Source organism: Suncus etruscus, chromosome 5, assembly GCF_024139225.1.
Source record: "Suncus etruscus isolate mSunEtr1 chromosome 5, mSunEtr1.pri.cur, whole genome shotgun sequence".
NCBI lineage: Eukaryota > Metazoa > Chordata > Mammalia > Eulipotyphla > Soricidae > Suncus > Suncus etruscus.
The window spans coordinates 77,970,198-77,977,619 of record NC_064852.1 but is presented as its reverse complement, the minus strand read 5'-3'; positions in this window follow the sequence as shown (position 1 = coordinate 77,977,619).

The following is a 7,422-nucleotide window of genomic DNA, read 5'->3' as shown; positions in this document are numbered from 1 at the left end:
CCCTGAACTGGAAATCTACAGTGTACAAAGGAGCCAGTAATGACTCTCAGTTGCTTCAATTTCTCTTTTCCCAATTGAATAAATTAGAAGATAACACTTTAGATGTATGTAAAGAAACACATTGTGGTCTTATATATCAAGAATTTTCACACTAGTAACGTGAAATATGTACACGTATAGTTGAATTGTTCTGGAAATAAATAGTGATCTGGCCAAGGGATCTGATGGATTTAAAATATGTTCTATTTCTTTTAAAGTGATAAATAGTAAAGATCTATTTCTGTGACTTATGTATGTCTAATTTCTTAGATTCCTGCTGCCTAAAATTTAGTTGGGAAGTGGAAAAGATGACATCATTGTGACTTTCAGGTTTTTAAATGATACTATGTAAGGAACAAGATGATATTCTTCCTCAAAAATTATTGCTCAAGTCTTATTACTATTTTATGAGCCTACAAGTGCTAATTGCTATGAATCTGAACTCTCCTTTAATTGCTGACAAAACTGCTACACTATTTGTTAAATAATTTTTAATTAAATCACCATAAGATAGTTATAAAATTATTTATCGAGTTTCAGTTATACAATGTCCAGTACCTGTCCTTCACTATTACACATTTCCTACCACCAAATATACCATGCTTACCTTCTGAGCTCCCCCTTGGCTGCCTGCCTCTATGGCAGACATTTTTCTTCCTGCTCCTCTCTCTCTCTCTCTCTCACTCTCTCTCTCTCTGTCTCTCTCTCTTTCTCTCTCAATTGTCCTCTTTGCTTTCCCTTTTAGATACTGTAATTTTGCAATATTGTTACTGCAAAATTTTTACTTTACCTCCTTTAGCACCCATTTCTTGTCCAGAATAATGATTTCCAACTGTCATTGTCATATTGATCTTTTTTCTATTAAAATTTATATGGAAACACACCCTTTTGAATATAAGATAAAATATTGGAGATATTGTATTTCCAGGCTTTAAACTGTACTATAAAGCTATTAAAATAAAAGCTGTATAGCATTAAGTAAAACTGATTTTCAGTGTGATTGAATAGAAGTGAGTATCTTAAGGTAAACTCCCAAATTTGTGTACAGGAAATCTATGACAAAGTTACTAAGTACAAAGGAACAGAAAATGTCTCTTAAACAAACGGTGCTGGGAACACTGAATAATCATGTGTGGAAAACAAATGAATCTGAAACTGTGTCTTGCATAATTTACAAAAGCTAACTCAAAGAAAATAACACTAGGATCAGTAAAAACATTAAAGAAAGCATTCCCCTGGGGCCGCTCCACATGGGCGCATGGAGACCTTGGAGCCCGCCAGCCTGCATGCCTGTCCCCAGAGTGAGTGCAGTGCCCTGAGGCAACTCCACCTGGGCACGAAGGGACCCTGGCATCCAAGACCCCCACACCGGTGCCCAGGGTGACTGCACTTCCCTGGGGCCGCTCCACATGGGCGCATGGAGACCTTGGAGCCCGCCAGCCTGCGTGCCTATTCCCAGAGTGAGTGCAGTGCCCTGAGGCTGCTCCACCTGGGCACGCAGGGACCCCCACGTCCCCACTTGCTGGTACCCAGGGTGAGTGTATTCCCCTGGGGCCCGCTCCACATTGGGTGAGCAGAGACCCCCTTTCCCACCACCTCACTCTCCTGTTCCCAGAGACCACCCCACCCGACCCGAGCTTAGACAGGGGAGTGCAGTTCCCTGGCACGTACCCAGTCAGAGTCGCTTGAGCCAGACCCACTCTGTGCTGCTGGGACAGGCTGGGACCAATAGACTGCATGAGCTTGGGCCTGCCACCTGGACCTTTGGGTAACCTAGAGCAGCCTACCCCCCTGAGCCCCATAGTGGACCTGAGACTCCCCAAGGGCTGAGGGCAGCTACCGGGTGGGTTTGGCTGGAGGAATTTCTTTGGCTAAGCTTGAAGGTGGAGGAGCTTCATTGACTCCCAGATAGGGAAGGGAACAGAGAGCTAGGCTCAACAGCGCCTGCAACCATTGTGGCCAGGAACAGAACTGCACAGACTGACAGGAATAAAGAGAAAGAAATTGACAAGACCCACTGAAGGAAGGCTGACCTCCAGGTAGCAGAGGGGGGGGGGGGGGGAGAAAGAGCTAGACTCAACAGCGCCCTCCACCATTGTGGCCAGAAGAGGACCAGGACTAGCTGACAGCAAAAGGGCAAAGCAATGGATCAGGCCACATAAAGAGCACAGGAGGAACCAAATCTCAGCGAGCTCACCCAACAGCCCCTCTAGAACCACCCTCAGGGAGGGGACCCATCCCCATGCCACAGGGGATCAAAACAGGCTGAATTTAGAAGGCACAGCACTCCAAAGCACACCAATAAATACAAAGAAATATGGGTAAATCAAGGAGAACTGTAACATCTGGAGATACGAAGACAAACCCTAGCAAGTTTCCAAGTCCGCCAAAATGCACAGATCCATGGGAAGGTGACCTAAAAGCAGCAATGAGGAAGGAAATGCCAGAATTGATCAAAGAAATGAAAGAAACACTAGCTACCAAGTATAAGAAATCGATGGATGAACGAAACAGCCAAATTAAAGAAGAAATGCTAAAGAACATGGGAGATTCCATACAAAAAGTATTGAAGAATATAAAGACAAAGTAACAAGTCTTACGAGCAGAAACACAGAGTTGGAGAAGCACATTGAAGAACTCGAAGGAAAACTGCAAACAAAAAAATGATCAAAAAACCAACAAAGAAATAAAAGGCAAAGCACTGGAAGAAAATGTCCAGTATCTAATGAACAAGGACAAAAGAAACAATCTAAGAATTGTGGATATATCAGAAGGGGAGGAAGTAGGGAAAGGGGAAGAACAAGTAGTCAGGGAGATAATAGCAGAGAATTTCCCCACCCTCTGGAAAGAAACTTCAATGCTAATCCAGGAAGTGAAGAGAGTCCTTAATAAAATAAACCCTAATAAACCAACACCAAGACATATAGTAATCCAAATGGCAAAAAAAAAAAAAAAAAAAAAAACAAAGAAAAGGATGAATTCCTTAAAGCAATAAGGGAGGAAAAAACCTCAAGTACAAAGAAAGGGACATAAGAATCAAACCAGATCTCCCATTTGAAATAATACAAGCAAGAAGACAGTGGAATGACATATTTAAACAACTGAATGAAAGAAATTTTCAACCCAGGGTCTAATACCCAGCAAAACTATCTTTCATATGGGAAGGCAGACTAAAAACATTCTCAAACAAGAACGAACTTGAATTATTTGTGCAAACAAAGCTGATCCTAAATGACCTTCTCAGAGACAAATTACACGATCCAAAACCCCAATTTTAACAACAACCACCCTACACAACACAACTGCACAACAGCCATCTCTGGGGCCTGGAGAGATAGCACAGCGGTGTTTGCCTTGCAAGCAGCCGATCCAGGACCAAAGGTGGTTGGTTCGAATCCCGGTGTCCCATATGGTCCCCCGTGCCTGCCAGGAGCTATTTCTGAGCAGACAGCCAGGAGTAACCCCTGAGCAATGCCGGTGTGGCCCAAAAAAAACCAAAAAAAAAAAACAAAAAAAAAAAAAAACAAACAGCCATCTCTGTCAATAATCTCCCTAAATGTCAACAAACTAAACTCTCCAATTAAAAGACACATAGTAGAGAACTGAATTAGAAAAAATAAACCGGACTTCTGCTGTCTTCAAGAAACACACCTATAACTATAGGATAAGCACAGGCTTAGAATAAAAGGATGAAATATAATTATTCAGGCCAATGGAAAACAAAAAAGAGCAGGGACAGCCATTCTTATATCAGACCAAATTGCATTCAACCTCAAGAAAGTGATCAGAGACAATGAGGGTCACTACTTACTGATCAGGGGAACATTAGATCAAGAAGTACTAACCCTGGTCAATATCTTTGCACCTAATGTAGAGCCAGCAAAATATGTGAGGCATCTGCTCACAAACCTAGAGAAACACATAAAGGGAAATGTGACAATAGTAGGGGACCTCAATACTCCACTATCACCACTGGACAGATCCACCAAACAGAAAAATAGCAAAGAAATAAGAGCTCTAAATGAAAAATTAGAATATCTAGGGCTAATAGATTTATATAGGACCCTCCATCCCCAGAAGGCAGAATACACATTCTTCTCAAGCCCACATGGAACCCTCTCCAGAATAGACCATGTCTTAGGATACAAAGCCAACCTATATAAGACCACAAATGTAAGGATCATTAGAAGTACCCTATCAGATCACTATACAACAGAAGTCAAAATTGACTTCAAGAAGAAGCAATGGAGAAAAACTAATACCTGGAGATTAAACAACATGCTGCTCAACAACAGCTGGATCAAAGAACAACTCAAGGAAGAAATAAAAAGATTCCTTGAGACAAATGATAAAGAAAAGACAACATGTGAAAATTTGTGGGACACAGCAAAAGCAGTAATTAGGGGGAAACTCATAGCAATACAGTCCTATGTCAAGAAACAGGAAAATGAAAAAATCAACAGTTTAAAGGATCACCTCAAGGAACTGGAACAACAGCAACAGAGAAATCCAACCACAACCAGAAGGCAAGAAATAATAAAAACCAGAGCAGAAATAAACAATATAGAAACTAAGAAAACAATACAAAAATCAATGAGACCAGGAGTTGGTTTTTCAAAAAAATAAACAAGATAGACAAACCACTGGCAAAACTCATCAAAAAAGAGGGAAAACACCCAAATCAGTAGGATCACAAAAGGGGAGAAATTACAACAGAACCCCAAGAAAGACAACATATCATGAGATCATATTATGAACAACTATACTCAGCTAGGCTAGAGAACCCAGTAGAAATCGACAGATTCTTGGAAAAACACCCTCTTCCAAGACTGTAAAATGAAGAACTAGAAAGCCTAAACAGACCAATCACCTCAGAGGAAATTGAAGATGTAATTAAAAAACTCCCTAAGAACAAAATTCCAGGCCCAGATGGATTTACAGGTGCATTCTATAAAACATTCCAAGAAGACTTACTACTACTTTTCCATAGGCTCTTCTAAACCACAGAAAAAGAGGAATCCTCCCCAACTCCTTTTATGAGGCTAATATCACACTCATTCCCTAAGATGGCAAGGACACCACCAAGAAAGAAAACTGTCTAGAGTACAGGCGGGGGGTGGGTGGGGAGGAGGGATATTTGGGACATTGGTGATGGGAACGTTGCACTGGTGATGGGTGGTGTTCTTTACATGACTGAAACCCGAACACAATCATGTATGTAATCAAGGTGTTTAAATAAAAAAAAATATATATATATATAAGAAAAATACAGACCAATCTCACTAATGAACATAGATGCAAAGATACTCAACAAAATCTTAGCAAACCGAATCCAGCACTTCATCAAAATGATCATACATCATGACCAAGTAGGTTTTATACCAGGAACGCAAGGTTGGTTCAACATACGCAAATCAATCAACGTTATACATCACATCAACAACAAGAAAGACAAAAACCACATGATCATATCAATCGATGCAGAGAAGGCGTTTGACAAAATCCAAAACCCTTTCATGTTAAAGACACTCAGAAAAATAGGGTTAGAAGGAACCTTCCTCAAGATAGTTACAGCTATCTATGAAAAGCCTACAGCCAACATTATACTTAATGGCGAGAAACTAGAAGCATTCCCACTAAGGTCAGGAACTAGGCAAGGCTGTCCACTCTCTCCACTCTTATTCAATATAACCTTAGAAGTCCTAGCAATAGCAATCGACAAGAGAAGGGAATCAAAGGAATCCAAATTGGGAAAGAGCAAATCAAATTATCTCTATTTGCAAATGATATGGTGATATACATTGAAAACCCTAAAGAGTCCACAGTAAAACTCCTAGAAACAATTAACCAATACAGCAAAGTGGCTGGATACAAAGTCAATACACAAAATACAGTAGCATTTCTACATACAATCAACAAAGTCAAGGAGAGAGAGATTAAAAATACCATTCCATTTAAAATAGTATCAAAAAATATCAGGTACCTAGGAATCAACCTTACAAGGGAAGTGAAAGACCTATACCAGGGAAACTTCAAAACGCTTCAGAAAGAAATTGAAGAGGATCTAAAGAAATGGAACAACATCCAATGCTCATGGATAGGTAGAATTAACATAGTCAAAATGACTATCCTACCCAATCTACTATATAGATTTAATGCAATCCCTATCCAAATTCAGACATCATTCTTTAAAGAATTAGAACAATCAATCATAAAATTCATCTAGAACCACAAAAGACCCAGGATAGCTAAACATATACTGAAAAACAAGAAGCTGGGTGGAATCTCCTTACCTAACTTGAAACTATACTATAAAGCCATAGTAATCAAAACAGCATGGTACTGGAACAGAGACAGGACCTCAGACCAGTGGGTCAGAACAGAATTCCCAGACATAAACCCCCAGATATACAGCCAACTAATATTTGATAAAAGAGGCAAGAACTTGAAATGGAACAAAGAAAGTCTCTTCAACAAATGGTGTTGGTACAACTGGAAAATCACATGTACGAATGTGAAAATTGACCCATACCTCTCCTTATACAAAAATAAACTCAAAATGGATCAAAGACCTTGAAATCAGACCCAAATCTATAAAGTTTATTGAGAATAAAATAGGCAGAACACTTGAAGACCTATATATCAAAAAGGTCTTCGAGAATGGAGCACCAATGGCAAGAACTTTAGCATCAAACATAAACAAAGGGGAATACATCAAACTAAAAAGCTTCTGCATGGTGAAAAAAAACCTTTTTTAATGCAAGAAGACAGTTAACAGAATGGGACAAAATCTTTTCACTTGACATATCAGATAAAGGGCTGATATCTAGAACATACCAAGCTCTCAGAAAGTTGAGCCCCCCAAAACCAAATAAAGCCATAAAAAATGGGGAGATGAAATGAATAGACACTTCTCTGAGGAAGACAGAAGGATGGCCAGCAAACACATGAAAACATGCTCACCTTCACTCATCATCAGGGAGATCCAAATCAAGACAACAATGAAATACCACCTTACACCAGTGAGAATGGTTCACATCAAAAATAATGGGAACAATCTCTGTTGGCGGGGATGCGGTATGAAAGGACCTTTCATCCACTGCTGGTGGGAATGCCCCCTAGTCCAACACCTATGGAGAACAGTCTGGAGAGTGCTCAGAGTACTCAGAATTGAGCTTCCATTTGACCCAGCAATTGCTCTTCTAGGTATATACCCCCAAGTTGGAAGGACATTCATTCCAAAATAAGTGTGCACTCCACTATTTATTGCAGCACTCAGTATAATAGCCAAGTCTTGCAACCAACCTCGATGTCCAACAACAGATGAATGGATCATTAAGATGTGGTATCTATACACAATGGAATACTACATGGCAGTCAGAA